The sequence below is a fragment of the Lolium rigidum genome, chromosome 4 (assembly GCF_022539505.1).
Source record: "Lolium rigidum isolate FL_2022 chromosome 4, APGP_CSIRO_Lrig_0.1, whole genome shotgun sequence".
NCBI classification, from domain to species: domain Eukaryota; kingdom Viridiplantae; phylum Streptophyta; class Magnoliopsida; order Poales; family Poaceae; genus Lolium; species Lolium rigidum.
The window spans coordinates 117351188-117368807 of NC_061511.1; the positions used below are offsets into that span (position 1 = coordinate 117351188).

A 17620-nucleotide genomic window follows, 5' to 3' on the forward strand; every position below is an offset into this window, starting at 1 on the left:
CTTTGCTTCATCATGTGAAGTGTGGCCAGCAAGCCACTCTAGGAGATTCATAGGCACCATAAGGTGATCATGGAGCTTCAGAAGATTATCAAAATCATGCTTTGATATGAAGGACCCCTAAATTGGATTGAATTTCTTTACTATTTTCATTGTTTCTGAGTATGGAAAATCTAGATTGAATGGTAGGCTTGCATTGCGGCTCAATGTACATGACGTGCACTACAGAAAAAGAAAGCAGAAAATTATACTAGAATATAATATAAACCAATTGAGAAACTATATAAGAGGTATTTCAGAAGCATATGAGAAACTATGCTAGTGCATATCAGAAACTAAATTAAAGAAAAATGCATATGAGAAACTATGCTAGTGCATATCAGAAAAAAAAAATCGCAGAGAAACTATGCTAGTACATTTCTAAAAAACAAACAAATGCTACTGCATAAAGAGAAAACAGATAACTTCATGAAGAAGATAATATGGAAAAGAAAAATACAATGGGAGAAGAGTCCCACACCCAGATTCTACCTTCATATAACTTATTATACTTACAGGTTCATGTACATTTCCCATGGCTCTACTTATTCCTAATTCCTCTATACAGGTTCGATGTCTAACGTCTACCAGCATCTAAATAGCAGTGCCCCACTAAATTCTACCTCAAGTAATACCACATCTACAAATGGGTCAAAAATGTGTATTCAATGACAAAGTAACCCATATAATCCAAACTCCTGGATTTAGTAATCAGCAAAACGTGCCTGCAAAAACCTGACTATTTTAATGGTGAGTCAGCTATGACACCACATATGCAGCAGCAAAAGCGAATTACAGAAAGCAGCCAGAATAGCCATCAAATCCAGAATATGCACACCAATTCGTAGACTACCTCATGGGAGTTGCTAAAGTATTGCTTCCCTAGTAGTTATTCAAATATGTTCCATGATATGAATCCAGACAAAAACCCTGTCATAAGATTAAAAAAAAACAGTACAGAAAACATAATTCACCCCATGCTTACTTATGGACCAGACTTCTTCTTGTGATCATGACAAGGCTACATAACACAATAAGCTGCATATCTACAAGAACACAAGCATCCCAAAAAATAACTATACAATCTTGGTTTACGAGCTGCAAAGAAAATGAGCAACAAGGTGAAGCTACCATGTGTGTGAAGCTACCATGAGTGTGAAGAAAAGTTTCTCCAGTGAAGTGAAGCTACCATGTTTAATAACTTCTGCAGTTCCTTTCAATGCCTATTAGCAATCTACGATCTGAGAGTTAAAGTTTATAGTTGAGTTCAGTACTTCAGTCAGATAGCTACTACGGAGTATTTCAAAGTGATATGTCTTGCTGCAGATGATGCATTAGAAGTAAGACTTAGAAAAGGAACTGACTAGATTAGAAGTAAGACTTATTAGAGTGCTGAAGGAAGTAACTCATATCAAAACCCAACTGGAAAAAAATCAAATGAACATTGCAGTGATTTTTCTTAACTGAAAGTACCTGACTTGCCACGACTGCTAGCTAAGGAGCAAACAAGCCTAGTGAAAACAGAAACAAAATCCTAGTGAATCAGCACCGTCTGCAACACCCAAAATCATCCGAAAAACCTCTAATCACAAAACTAAGGTAGAAACTAACGAAGTACAGCGGGAGAAGAAGGTAATGGTTCTGACATTCCGCCACCAAGGATCCAGTACGGGAGAAGAAGCTAACTAATAAATCCTATGGAAATCTCGAAACATCTCACATCCCACCGAATCACCACCGCCCCCATCAACCAGAATCAATCTGAAGAAAACCCTAACCAGAACAAAACGAAGTACTGCGCATACTGGGAGAAGGAGGGGACAGTTCTGACCTTCCGCAGCCATCGACGGAGACGACCGAAGCAGAACCCCAAGGAACCAGTACTCGAGCGAAGAAGGAAGCCGAACTCGAACGAAAATGGTCGGATGCGGAGGAAGAACTCGGCGGACGAAGGCTCGGCTGCGGAAATCAGGAAGAAGAAGAAAGACGACTCGATCGCTCTTTCAGTCGGGTCGCTGCGCAGAAGGATATGGGCCGGCCCATAATGAACGCGGGGGGTGTGCGGCACTCCGTATACACCGACCTGGTCGGTGTATAGGATCCGCCAGCCAAGGGGCTGCGCGTCGGTTCGGAATTGCTTTGACCGCGTGTTCCTTCTTCCTTCGCTTGCGGCGGCAGTTCTCCTGTGTTTTGGTCCTCCTCTTCGTTCGTGCTTTTGCGGCGATGCGTGTTGTTCTTCGGCGACGGTGCTGTGGCCGCCGGTCTTCCCGTCGCGTCTGCCTCTCTGAGCTGGTCCGTTTCCCTTCTCTTCTTCTCTGAATTTTTGTGTGGATATTTGCCTGGTGTGTGCTGCGTCCCCTGGGTTTGTGATGGAGTGTGTTCAGTCGCCATTTAGGAATTGCACCTGATCTGCGTGTGTTGAGGGCGCATTGCTGCGGATTCGTCGATTTCGGGGCACATTTTGCTGCCGCCCCTTCGGCCGGTGCCGCCGTTGTGCTGTATTTGATGTTTTTTGGGCGCGTGTGGGCATGCTGGCCATGCTCTGTTTGGACGGTGTCCATCTTTCTGTATCGAATCTGGAGGATTCAGATTTGTTTCTTACTATAGATAGGTAGGGAGAATTGGATCTAGGCGCACGTCTTGGCTGTATTGAATCTAGGCGGTCCATACATCTCTTTTTGTTCTAGCTTCTTTGAAGGATTCAGATTTGTTTCATAGGTAGATGTGATACCCATGTATTTCATAGACATGAGCACATATATTGCTAACCAGTGCCTCGCCGCCAGACAGCTGTTCCTGCGTCTTCCTCGTTGATGTGACGGTGGCTCGCGTCAGTGCCGTCGAGGTGGGGGAGGGAGATCTGGTTTCCTCTCTATCTCCTTTCTTTCCAATTTCCTTTTCCGTCGTTGTGGAGTGTCTCTCTACCTGCGCTGGGCGCCGGCCACTGTGTGTCTATGGAACGCTTGGTTCCATTCCCATTTGTTGACGATGTGCATGTGTGCCTTGTTATCGCGGATTGCTTGCCATTGTTCTTCGGTGTTGTTTGTTATTACAGAAGTGGACATATTCAGTTAGACATCAAGTTTGTTGTGGCTGGAAAATTTGAGGTGGTCACTAAGATTTCAAATAGATAATTTCACGCAGCACATTGTTTCTCTTTATATGGATGGTCTTGTGAATCAGTGTATCTTATAATCCTTTCCTATTTCTGCACCATGAACTGGCCATGTTCATCCTCTCATACTTGATATTGAGAATGTTATACCTGGAATCTATGCTAGATGCTTGATGTAAGCTACCATTGGAGTAGGCAGTGCAGTAAAAGAGCCATAATTTATATTCTTCTTAATAATGCTAATATTCACTCATGATTTATTGGTTATGTTTTCAGATCATAAATCAATTTTGTTGAAGGAAGAAACTCCATTTGCTGCTGAGGACCAAATCATACATAACAGATCCATTTACTTGTTGGGAAAAAGTATAAGAGGAGCAGCTTTACAAACAATAGGAAGTACACATGATAGGAAGTAGTGATCTAACTCCAGGCTTACCAACATAGATATTATTACAAAAATAGGGTTATAGTTATAGAGCAGTTGACAAAGAAGATTGCATGTGGCCTGTGTTTTTTCTTACTATCAATCTTGAGATATGTTGATGTTTGCGTCTGATTGCATGTCCTGTATTACACATGTCATCGGGCACTGCAACTTCAGACCACACTTTTCTGTTTCTGTTATATCTGTCCACGGTTTTCCTTGTTTGGAAGTTGGATTACAGTCAAAGCCTTTGTTCAGTATAGATACTCTCCGTCTAAAAATAGGTGTCTCACTTTTGTTTAGATACGGATGTATACAGATAAAGTTGAGACAACTATTTTTAGACTGAGGGAGTATTATTTGTGCCAATATAATTTTTATATACTTTTGAAAGAAAAAAAAAGGGTTTTTGCAATCCTTATTTCTTGTCTCTATCATATCACGTAAACCTTTTGATTTGGAACAGGGAGAGATGGCTGAGTGGACTAAAGCGGCGGATTGCTAATCCGTTGTACAATTTTTTTGTACCGAGGGTTCGAATCCCTCTCTTTCCGCTCCCTCGGATCATTTTGGACTTTCAAATTGGAAGGAATTCTGACCCCCGGATTTGCTCATAGATAAATGTACGAACCAAATCCAATTTGTAAGAAAAAATAAAAAAAAAATGGAATTTTTACTCCTCGCGCCCAGGATTCCGTCCTGGGTCATTAGATAAGAATCCAAAGATAAATTACCTTTTTCTGGAACTTACATATTCAAAGCTGAATTAACTGAGCCAAGGCACTGACTTCTCAAATGCATATATGTGTGCCCCAGATGTCAGATAATCGTGGCAGTGAGGAGTAAATTCATCTCATCCTCGATGTCTTCTCTTATCTACCCATAGGTGACTAATGCTCTGCTTCCTCAATCTGATGAAGGCCCTTGATGAAGGCATTGTGACGATGAGCTTTGGACTGAGGTTGGTTGGAGCAGAGAACATCTCTTTGTGCCTAGAACTAACTTTTATTGCAGTTGTTTGTATAGCGAGTTCATGAGATGAATGTTGAGGTCAGCTCTCAACCACACAATTGTTCTTTTCAACGGCCTGAGCGCCCAGTAGATTAGTTAAGTTGATGGTTTTGTTCTTTTTGTTCTTCAGGTTGGTGACCATTGATTTATTATGATTAGTTCTCATCTGAGCATAGGGAGAGGCATGTTTTTGCAACAATTTGTTGTTCAGGTATTAGGTATAGGCGTCTAAAAGATTAAGGTCCTGATTAATTGGCTCATTCCTATACTGCAATTGCCACTACATATCTCATTAACAATTACTTCTATTTTGCTTAACTATTATAGAATATTTTGGCCGTCAATCCAAGTGTTGCTATTTATATAATGATAATTACAAAGAGCGGCGCAGCAAAAGCGTGCTAGGTCCATCTAGTTTCCTCTATTCGTGAAGGAAGAAAGTTCAGCACTGTAATGATTCCAAAAAATTGGCCTTTGATTAATAAAGCGAACAAATTATTCGTTTTAGAAATAGCATTTGTAGCAAAAACCATGTAAACTGCGGCCCTTACGCTATATAATGCACCTTAAATAAACACATTTTAAATTTGAATCGGGTAGAATAGACACCAAAATTCTAACTGTCAATCTTAGTATCTTATTCGTATGAAGAGGGCTCATTATTATTTTTTATTTCCATTTTCTTTTACCTCCCTTTTTCTTTCACGCCCACACTCACTTGCCCGCTAGCCGCCCATGCTCACATGTCGCCACGCCTAAAAGCCACGCTCTTCCCTAAAATTGAAGTCCAAAATTTATGGGCATTGCCATGGTATCCCGACGTCACCTGTCGCTTGTGCATGTAGGCCGCGGTCTCCCTCCTCCACGCTATTCCCTAGACCCGACCGCCTAGAGGTCCCCATCCCCAGACCGGGCCTCCTGAAGGTGCTTCCATGGAGCAAAAACAACGATAGACGGTCGCATCCGACTAGAATACAGCGATCACCTCCAAATTCGTCACAATTTCCGGCCAAATTCGTCGAAAATAGGCCAAAACGATCCTCTTTATAGAAAAGCAACTAGAATTGGGGGTGGTGTGGTGGAATTTCGCCGGTACTCGCCGAGGCCAACTGCGGAAGGCGGACTCCGCTGAATCCAACGTGACACCAACTGAAACTTTTCTCCCCGCCAAGCGTTGACCGGTTTACAGGCATTACCAGTTTTGCATTTGAAACTGGAGATACAAGGATCACGGACGTAAACTTTCGGTGAGGATAGGACGATTTTAGAGGATATATTCGGATTTATTTTCTAAATCTCTACTATATTAAAGGGCTAAAGGTGGTAGGATGATTGGTTGGTATGTCGTCCACGCTGTGTTGCGCCGTCTACGCCTCACCCGCTGGGGCAAATAAGAAACGCGAACGAAAACAAAATTGAGAATTAAACCGCGGGTTAAACAGCTACCACGCATGAGGTCCCAGTGTCCCATGCACGGTCTCCTCTGTTGCGAATAATCGGGAGAGAATCGAGCGAGAGAGACAATGATTGGAATGAAATCACTTGTATTGATTGATGAAGATTTTACATATATATAGGGGGGGGGGGGAACAGACGTGATTAGGTCGGTTCCTAGGAGGCGACGCTCCAGTGAAATAACCGCCTAATGACGGTTCCCTAAATGAGTGGCTACAAATGTTGCAGTTACAAGCAGGGATTAACCCATTTAATTAAGACTAATTAAATTCTAACACTCCCCCTAATCTATGCTTGTCCTTGTGAATCTTCATCATCTTGAAATAGTCTCCTCCAAAAACCTAGTGGGAAAAATGTGAGGAGTCCTCCAAAAACCCTATGGGAAAAATGAGGAATAGTATAGGATATGTTGTTAAAACTCCTTCAAACCCAGTGGGAAAATAAGGAGAAAATGGTACAACATATTATGGTTATTGCCTCTGTTAACTCAATATGAAGTATATCCATAGAATATAGAGGTCAATAAATATGTCGTGAATACTTTCCTAAAAACCCCGGTGGGGAAAAGGGATAGTATGACATATGATCTTATGTTGATATTACCTCATTAAAAACCTTTATGAGAACCTCGTAAAGTAAACTCACTAAGGGAAAAAGAGTATAATATGATGCTTTGAACAGGAGTAGTTCAGGAAGATACTCCCCCGAATCTTGCAAATCTCGGAGTCGTCGCATACCAATTCCATGAATATATTTCTGAAATGTTATAGTTGGTAGAGACTTCGTGGAAAGATCTGCGAGGATATCGCGTGATTCTAATTGCAAGATGTTCATTCCCCGACTCTTAAGGAGTTCATGGGCATAAAACATTTAGCGCGATATGCTTAATGATATTGCTCTTTATGTAACCTGTTTTGCATCTATGCAACATAAGCAACATTATCTGTGTAGACAATGATAGATGATTCGAGAGAACCAACACCACATGACTAATGTATGCGGTTTGTCATTCCGTCAAGCCACACGTGTTAACATGAAGCATTGAATCTTAGAATGATCGTGGTAGTATAGTCACCGAGTCTATTTGAAGACATCAATGGAGTGACAGATCTACCATGTATGTACACATTGTAGGATCATGTAAGTAGCCAATACCAGTGTTTAAATTGGAGTTCAGATTTCTCCAAAATTGATACGATATGTCAAGATATTTGGTGCCTTGGAGATTTCGAAAGATATTCTTGATCCCCTAACCAATTTTGTTGGTAGGTCCAACGGCATTGAGATATGGAACATTATGTGCCAACATCTCTTCTCTATCTTCCCATGGATCTTTCTCTACGTCTAGAGATCGAACAATCCCTAGGAGATGGACATGACTTGTCTATATCAAGTTTCTCCAATTTTCTGGATATAAGCATCTTGGTGTACCATAATACTTTAGTGAAGGTGCTCGAGTTGTAGTCCCAAGCACTATTTGGGTTTATCCAGATTCTTCATCTCAAATCCGTCTGTAGATGATCACGTGGTTCGTCGTGGTAGGAGTTATCCTTATGTATAAGGAACTCACTATGTCGGTTGTACCAAAATGTACAGACAACAATAAGCCATGTGGTGACTTATTGATTATTACACAATACATGTTGCATTTGCGTTTCGATTCGGACAGAGATTCCATCGGGAACCATACATGTCGGAATCTAGTGACCCACATGGATATTGTTGTCACTACACCTATCAACTGCATAGATAGATGATTTTGTACTGCCAATGATATATTTATCGGAACGAGATTTCACTCATGTACCGGAGGGTAGGTCTCGGATCTCTGCGGAAACCCGACCTTATGCTACAAGCCTTGCTTTCTCACCACCTTGTATTTCTCATTCCATTTTCGGAAGAAAGCACATTGAATGATCCCATAGGGAATTCATTTGGAAGAGCGAGGCTATATCTGCTTGGATTGCATCCCTTGATGAGTTCAGTCCTAGCAAGTGTGTTCACACTCGCCATGGCCATGGTCTTTGGATCTGAATCATTGTGAAGGTTGTTTGCAATCAAACAAGAGATGTTTGTCGACACTTGTAGGCTTTGGTTATGTGATTCTCCAGAATCGATATAGTTGGAGCAAATATCATGCAACCATGATGACTCTTCGTGATTTCCCAAAACGCGTGAGTCTGGGTGTTCCGATGTCCCAGCCAGTGTGTGCAAGCTGGAGCTGGGGTTGTGGAGGTTTCCCTTCCACTGGGTGTATACTACCCATCGGTGTTCATCAACGCAAGGTCGACTTGCATTTACCGATTTAGAGGATTCCTCGATTTCCTTTGTTGCTTTGCAAAAAGCTAGATCCTGGTCGAGGCCGTCATTGCTCACCCTCTTTTTATGAAACAGGGAGTTGAGTGGTTTTTATTGGTACCTCCACTCTTTCGGGCGCATTTCTAACCGGATTGAAAGATTTTGTAACACCTTTGAGATCGGTAAATGAATCAGCGAGGTTATTTGCATGTGTTGCAAATTTGTGAATCCGAACGTAGAGTCCGGATTCTTGAGTACGTGGTTATGAGGAGGAACGTGAAGTCCCAATTAATTTCCCGGCATTCAATGTGGTACTTGAAATCTCCCCTAATGCCCGGAAATAATCCTCCTTAAATATAAGCAACCAGCGTCATCTGGGCTATGAATACATCCCTTATGTGGGGTTCAAGGTACTCGGGTTATCGACGGATATCCGTACCCCACATAGATCCCGCATATGTGGGCCCATGATGTACGCTGCGGTGGTGAGATCGGTACGCGTGAAGCGTTTCTGAACTTACGCAGATGGGAAATGCTCGGAGGATTTCCACGTATCAATTGCAGAGGGGAAGTACTGCTATATACAGTTAGTCAGTAGCAGCGTGTAAAACTGCATGACTCCAATGTAAAGTTGGTAAATTGAAATTCATTAACATGGGTCGTGCAATGAGAAAATCCTTTTGATCAGAGACGAAACTGATACGTCTCCGACGTATCGATAATTTCTTATATTCTATGCCATATTATTGATGATACCTACATGTTTTATGCACACTTTATGTCATATTCGTGCATTTTCTGGAACTAACCTATTAACAAGATGCCGAAGAACCACGATACGGAAAACCTTCCAGAGCCGCCGCCATCGCGAAGCCAAGATATGGGGGACCGGAGTCTCTGTTCCGGCACCCTGCCGGAACGGGGAAGTGCCCCCGGAAGGCTTCTCCATCGACACCGCTGCCATCTCCACCGCCATCTTCATCACCGCTGCTGCTCCCATGAGGAGGGAGTAGTTCTCCATCGAGGCTCGGGGCTGTACCGGTAGCTATGTGGTTAATCTCTCTCCTATGTGCTTCAATACAATAATCTCATGAGCTGCTTTACATGATTGAGATTCATATGATGATGCTTGTAATCTAGATGTCATTATGCTAGTCAAGTGAGTTTTACTCATGTGATCTCCGGAGACTCCTTGTCCCACGTGTGTAAAGGTGACGAGTGTGTGCACCGTGTGGGTCTCTTAGGCTATATTTCACAGAATACTTATTCACTCGTTATGAATGGCATAGTGAAGTGCTTATTTATATCTCTTTATGATTGCAATGTATTTTGTATCACAATTTATCTATGTGCTACTCTAGCAATGTTATTAAAGTAGTTTTATTCCTCCTGCACGGTGTAATGGTGACGAGTGTGTGCATCCGTGTTAGTACTTGGCGTATGCTATGATTATGATCTCTTGTAGATTATGAAGTTAACTATTGCTATGATGGTATTAATGTGATCTATTCCTCCTACATAGCATGAAGGTGACGAGTGTGCATGCTATGTTAGTACTTGGTTTAGTCTTATTGATCTTTCATGCACTCTAAGGTTATTTAAATATGAACATTGAATTGTGGAGCTTGTTAACTCCGGCATTGAGGGTTCGTGTAATCCTACGCAATGTGTTCATCATCCAACAAGAGTGTAGAGTATGCATTTATCTATTATGTTATGTGATCAAAGTTGAGAGTGTCCACTAGTGAAAGTCTAATCCCTAGGCCTTGTTCCTAAATATCGCTATCGCTGCTTGTTTACTTGTTTCTATTGCGTTACTACTGTCTGCAATACTTGTTTTACTTGTTTTCTCTGCAAACAATCATCTTCCACACAATTCGGTTAATCCTTTGTTACAGCAAGCCGGTGAGATTGACAACCTCACCGTTTCGTTGGGGCAAAGTATTTTGGTTGTGTTGTGCGGGTTCCACGTTGGCGCCGGAATCCCTGGTGTTGCGCCGTACTACATCCCGCCGCCATCAACCTTCAACGTGCTTCTTGGCTCCTCCCGGTTCGATAAACCTTGGTTTCTTTTCGAGGGAAAACTTGTCTGCTGTGCGCATCATACCTTCCTCTTGGGGTTGCCCAACGAACGTGTGAAATACACGCCATCAAGCATATTTTACGGCGCCGTTGCTTGGGGAGGAAAGGTAAAAGGCACTCATACTCCGGTTCCGGGTAATAGTACTTTTACGGCGCCATTGTGTTTGTGCTCGAAGCTATTTCCTTTAGATCCTGCAATTTCATCTTTTTGTTTCTTGTTTACACTAGTTTGGCATAATGGACAACAATGAGCTTCTTATTCTATTTCCTGATTTAAAACATGGATTGTTTGATGCGAAAATTAAAAAACCTATGGAATCTTATTTGCATGCTGGTAGTAATATTAGTATGAACGCTTTGAACACCATTGTTGATAATAATGTAGAAAGTTCTAAGCTTGGGGAAGCTGGTTTTCATGATCTTTTTAGTCCCCCAAGCATTGAGGAGAAAGGTTACTATGATTATACTATGCCTCCTATATTTGATGATGACAATAATAATGATAGCTACTTTGTTGAATTTGCTCCCACTACAACTAATAAAATTGATTATGCCTATGTGGAGAGTAATAATTTTATGCATGAGACTCATGATAAGAATGCTTTATGTGATAGTTATATTGTTGAGTTTGCTCATGTTGCTACTGAAAGTTATTATGAGAGAGGAAAATATGGTTGTAGAAATTTTCATGTTACTAAAATGCCTCTCTATGTGCTGAAATTTTTGAAGCTACACTCGTTTTATCTTCCTATGCTTGTTACTTTGCTCTTCATGAACTTGTTTATTTACAAGATTCCTATGCATAGGAAGCATGTTAGACTTAAATGTGTTTTGAATTTGCCTCTTGATGCTCTCTTTTGCTTCAAATACTATTTCTTGCGAGTGCATCATTAAAACTGCTGAGTCCATCTTAATGGCTAAAAAGAAAGAACTTCTTGGGAGATAACCCATGTGTTATTTTGCTACAGTACTTTGTTTTATATTTGAGTCTTGGAAGTTGTTTACTACTGTAGCAACCTCTTCTTATCTTAGTTTTGAGTTTTTTTGTGCCAAGTAAAGTCTTTGATAGTAAAGTAAGTACTAGATTTGGATTACTGCGCAGTTCCAGATTTCCTTGCTGTCACGAATCTGGGTCTACCTCCCTGTAGGTAGCTCAGAAAATTAAGCCAATTTACGTGCATGATCCTCAGATATGTACGCAACTTTCATTCAATTTGGGCATTTTTATTTGAGCAAGTCTGGTGGCCTAATAAAATCCATCTTTACGGACTGTTCTGTTTTGACAGATTATGCCTTTTATTTCGCATTGCCTCTTTTGCTATGTTGGATGAATTTCTTTGATCCATTAATGTCCAGTAGCTTTATGCAATGTCCAGAAGTGTTAAGAATGATTGTGTCACCTCTGAACATGTTAATTTTTATTGTGCACTAACCCTCTAATGAGTTGTTTCGAGTTTGGTGTGGAGGAAGTTTTCAAGGATCAAGAGAGGAGTATGATGCAATATGATCAAGGAGAGTGAAAGCTCTAAGCTTGGGGATGCCCCGGTGGTTCACCCCTGCATATTCTAAGAAGACTCAAGCGTCTAAGCTTGGGGATGCCCAAGGCATCCCCTTCTTCATCGACAACATTATCGAGGTTCCTCCCCTGAAACTATATTTTTATTCCGTCACATCTTATGCACTTTGCTTGGAGCGTCGGTTTGTTTTTGTTTTTTGTTTTGTTTGAATAAAATGGATCCTAGCATTCACTTTGTGGGAGAGAGACACGCTCCGCTGTAGCATATGGACAAGTACGTCCTTAGGCTCTACTCATAGTATTCATGGCGAAGTTTCTTCTTCGTTAAATTGTTATATGGTTGGAATTGGAAAATGCTACATGTAGTAACTCTAAAATGTCTTGGATAATTTGATACTTGGCAATTGTTGTGCTCATGTTTAAGCTCTTGCATCATATACTTTGCACCCATTAATGAAGAAACACTTAGAGCTTGCTGATTTGGTTTGCATATTTGGTTTCTCTAGAGTCTAGATAACATCTAGTATTGAGTTTTGAACAACAAGGAAGACGGTGTAGAGTCTTAGAATGTTTACAATATGTCTTTTATGTGAGTTTTGCTGCACCGTTCATCCTTGTGTTTGTTTCAAATAACCTTGCTAGCCTAAACCTTGTATCAAGAGGGAATACTTCTCATACATCCAAAATACTTGAGCCAACCACTATGCCATTTGTGTCCACCATACCTACCTACTACATGGTATTTATCCGCCATTCCAAAGTAAATTGCTTGAGTGCTACCTTTAAAATTCCATCATTCACCTTTGCAATATATAGCTCATGGGACAAATAGCTTTAAAAACTATTGTGGTATTGAATATGTACTTATGCACTTTATCTCTTATTAAGTTGCTTGTTGTGCGATAACCATGCTTCTGGGGACGCCATCAACTATTCTTTGTTGAATATCATGTGAGTTGCTATGCATGTCCGTCTTGTCCGAAGTAAGAGAGATCTACCACCTTAATGGTTGGAGCATGCATATTGTTAGAGAAGAACATTGGGCCGCTAACTAAAGCCATGAATCATGGTGGAAGTTTCAGCTTTGGACATATATCCTCAATCTCATATGAGAATAATAATTGTTGCCACATGCTTATGCATTAAAGAGGAGTCCATTATCTCGTTGTCCATGTTGTCCCGGTATGGATGTCTAAGTTGAGAATAATCAAAAGCGAGAAATCCAAAATGCGAGCTTTCTCCTTAGACCTTTGTACAGGCGGCATGGAGGTACCCCATTGTGACACTTGGTTAAAACATGTGTATTGCGATGATCCGGTAGTCCAAGCTAATTAGGACAAGGTGCGGGCACTATTAGTATACTATGCATGAGGCTTGCAACTTGTAAGATATAATTTACATAACTCATATGCTTTATTACTATCGTTGACAAAATTGTTTCATGTTTTCAAAATAAAAGCTCTAGCACAAATATAGCAATCGATGCTTTCCTCTTTGAAGGACCATTCTTTTTACTTTTATGTTGAGTCGGTTCACCTATCTCTCTCCACCTCAAGAAGAAAACACTTGTGTGAACTGTGTATTGATTCCTACATACTTGCATATTGTACTTGTTATATTACTCTATGTTGACAATTATCCATGAGATATACATGTTACAAGTTGAAAGCAACCGCTGAAACTTAATCTTCCTTTGTGTCGTTTCAATACCTTTACTTTGATTTATTGCTTTATGAGTTAACTCTTATGCAAGACTTATTAATGCTTGTCTTTAAGTACTATTCATGAAAAGTCTTTGCTTTATGATTCACTTGTTTACTCATGTCATTACCATTGTTTTGATCGCTGCATTCCTTACATATGTTTACAAATAGTATGATCAAGGTTATGATGGCATGTCACTTCAGAAATTATCCTTGTTATCGTTTTACCTGCTCGGGACGAGCAGAACTAAGCTTGGGGATGCTTGATACGTCTCCGACGTATCGATAATTTCTTATGTTCTATGCCATATTATTGATGATACCTACATGTTTTATGCACACTTTATGTCATATTCGTGCATTTTCTGGAACTAACCTATTAACAAGATGCCGAAGAACCACGATACGGAAAACCTTCCAGAGCCGCCGCCATCGCGAAGCCAAGATCTGGGGGACAGGAGTCTCTGTTCCGGCACCCTGCCGGAACGGGGAAGTGCCCCCGGAAGGCTTCTCCATCGACACCGCTGCCATCTCCACCACCATCTTCATCACCGCCGTTGCTCCCATGAGGAGGGAGTAGTTCTCCATCGAGGCTCGGGGCCGTACCGGTAGCTATGTGGTTAATCTCTCTCCTATGTGCTTCAATACAATAATCTCATGAGCTGCTTTACATGATTGAGATTCATATGATGATGCTTGTAATCTAGATGTCATTATGCTAGTCAAGTGAGTTTTACTCATGTGATCTCCGGAGACTCCTTGTCCCACGTGTGTAAAGGTGACAGTGTGTGCACCGTGTGGGTCTCTTAGGCTATATTTCACGGAATACTTATTCACCGTTATGAATGGCATAGTGAAGTGCTTATTTATATCTCTTTATGATTGCAATGTATTTTGTATCACAATTTATCTATGTGCTACTCTAGCAATGTTATTAAAGTAGTTTTATTCCTCCCGCACGGTGTAATGGTGACGAGTGTGTGCATCCGTGTTAGTACTTGGCGTATGCTATGATTATGATCTCTTGTAGATTATGAAGTTAACTATTGCTATGATGGTATTAATGTGATCTATTCCTCCTACATAGCATGAAGGTGACAAGTGTGCATGCTATGTTAGTACTTGGTTTAGTCTTATTGATCTTTCATGCACTCTAAGGTTATTTAAATATGAACATTGAATTGTGGAGCTTGTTAACTCCGGCATTGAGGGTTCGTGTAATCCTACGCAATGTGTTCATCATCCAACAAGAGTGTAGAGTATGCATTTATCTATTATGTTATGTGATCAAAGTTGAGAGTGTCCACTAGTGAAAGTCTAATCCCTAGGCCTTGTTCCTAAATACTGCTATCGCTGCTTGTTTACTGTTTTACTGCGTTACTACTGCTGCAATACTTGTTTTTCTGTTTTCTCTGCAAACAATCTCTTCCACATAATTCGGTTAATCCTTTGTTACAGCAAGCCGGTGAGATTGACAACCTCACTGTTTCGTTGGGGCAAAGTATTTTGGTTGTGTTGTGCAGGTTCCACGTTGGCGCCGGAATCCCTGGTGTTGCGCCGCACTACATCCCGCCGCCATCAACCTTCAACGTGCTTCTTGGCTCCTCCTGGTTCGATAAACCTTGGTTTCTTTCTGAGGGAAAACTTGCTGCTGTGCGCATCATACCTTCCTCTTGGGGTTGCCCAACGAACGTGTGAAATACACGCCATCAGAAACCAAAAACAATTGTGTATGGACACAAAGGACATTGTGCTGAACTTCGATCCTCGGAGCCATGCACAAAATAGTGGAGGCATGTGAAGAGAATTCTGCAACAATATTTTTCCATTCGAATTGTTTTAATTCGATCTTTAGTCCAAACAATGGTTGGTTGGGACCACAAATATCACCTTGAATGTGTTCAAGGGACTGAAGTGATCCACTGGCACAATAGTGCAACTAAATCTCATGACTAGGAAAGTTTAGCTCATGCAACAACATGACCGATGGAATTGCATTATATGCAACATGTGCTACGAGTTGGATGTACGTGCAGTTCAATCCAGACAATAGAGCGGGTACATTTTCATATACTTGTTCCACATCCATCGGATTGGCACTCGTAGAAATCTATATATAGAATCGAAGAAGTTCCAATATGGAAATCTTTATCAGATATATAGAATGTATACAATCTTATTTATATCAGAGTGCTGATACAATATATATGTTCTACTACAACAACACAAATGGACATTAATAAAGCGACCACCAAGGAGATAGTGGGACTAGACGAAGTCTCCAAACATGTAGGTTGAGGCATACTCAACTATCATATCCTCCGTTCTGTAGGTTCCTTTGACGGCTGGAGAGTTACGGTGGTGCGAGGTCCAGAAGGAACGTCTCGCGAACTACCAGCTCCATCGGCGCCATCTGGATGAAGGTTGAGGTTGGCTTCAAACCTTTTCCCTCGAGGTGCGTTGCGGCCATGGGATTGCTGCAGATAATGGCCAGATGCTGTGGGCTTGCACTTGTCAGTGGGGTGCGTGTAGCATCCACACTTGTCGCAAAGCTTAGTTTTGTCAAACTTGGCTTTGCGGTGCCTTTCCCACGGTCTGAGTTTCTGGACTTCCTGTTCCGGTTGCGCTATCGCACCGTTGAAGTTCGAGGGCTTGCCTTTGAAGCCACCATCAAACTTTCGTCCTTCCGCGACATTCATATGAACTTCAGTTAGAGGTTGAGAACCAACCGGACACTGAGAGCCATTCTTAGCGAGTAGCTCATCATGCTTTCAGGCATGAAGTAAAATATGAATAAGATCGAAATAGACTTGGTAGTCGCGAGGGAGGATCCTGTCAGATGGGAGCATAGTAGATAAAGTTTTCTCTATCTTCTCCGCATCAGTAGGTTCCTTCCCGCAAAACCGCAGTTTGGAACTGGTCTTATGAACCTCATGATTGTACTCCCGACGTACTCTGAAGTCCTCGGAGTCGAAGATGTGTCCAATCATGGAATGCATCGAGCATGACAACTGCCTTCTACTGTTCATACCTCGTTTTGAGGGCCTGAAACAAAGTACTAGGAGATTCTTCCTCCAAGTACTCACATTTGAGATCTGGATGAACATGGTGCCTTATGATGTACAAAGCAACATATTTTTGGTCATCTGTCAGCCGCGTGACTCCAGCCGGGAGTGGAACTTCCGGAGCATGGATTGCACGCACTAACCCACGGGACGCACGGGCGATCTAGATGTCCATGGCCCATATAGGATAGTTGTGGCCGTTGAGGGCGAGTGCCTCAAATTCTCGAGCCATCGGTTACCTACATGGGTAAACCAGAGATTATTAATTTACACTTGGTAAACCAAAAATCATCATGGTTATGTTGTAATGAATTTTGCAAAATTAATGATGATTTCAAGAAGTGGACTTGAAACCATTAGTGTGAACTTCAAATTGTTAAGTATGACACGTTGTAGATACTTCCCAAAGAAAATTTCGGGGTCCATCTCTCAGCACTAGAGAGTATAGTCTGATAAAATCAGTAGATACTCATATTTCCAGTACCTTGTGTCATAACTTAACAAAATGTATGGAAGAGCACTTTAAGCAATCAAAATGTCAATCATGACAAAATGTAGGCTTAATTAGTAGTGGCTGCAATGCAGTAGATCTACACACCACCTTGTGATCCCAAAACATCAATTTGTAGAAATCACTTTCGCATATTAATTCTTGCTCGTATTGAACCAAAAGTAGCTCAATTAAGATGAATAGATTGTCTTATTTGCAAGAAATTAATATCTCGATTGCAAAATAATAGACGTAATTTATCTCAACATGTGCACACATGGAAATATATTACATCACATACATTTTCAGGAATACACGGTACTCTAACTGAAATACAGTACAGTACTAAAATAGATATAGTCTAAAACAAAAAATTAAACTACTGTTTAGTACTGGAGATTTGCTAATAATGTGAAGTCTGT

At 41.2% G+C, this 17620-nt stretch overlaps 1 long non-coding RNA gene and 1 other non-coding gene across 2 annotated transcripts; both read left to right on the forward strand.

Moving 5' to 3' along the window:
* Nucleotides 1-2278: 2278 nt before the first annotated feature.
* LOC124708197 lies at nt 2279-4970 on the forward strand. The gene is made up of 3 exons (XR_007005059.1): nt 2279-2328; nt 4395-4628; nt 4720-4970. It is a non-coding gene; the product is annotated as an uncharacterized LOC124708197 (long non-coding RNA).
* On the forward strand, nt 4045-4132 carry TRNAS-GCU. Its single transcript has one exon. It is a non-coding gene; the product is annotated as a tRNA-Ser (tRNA).
* Nucleotides 4971-17620: the final 12650 nt, after the last annotated feature.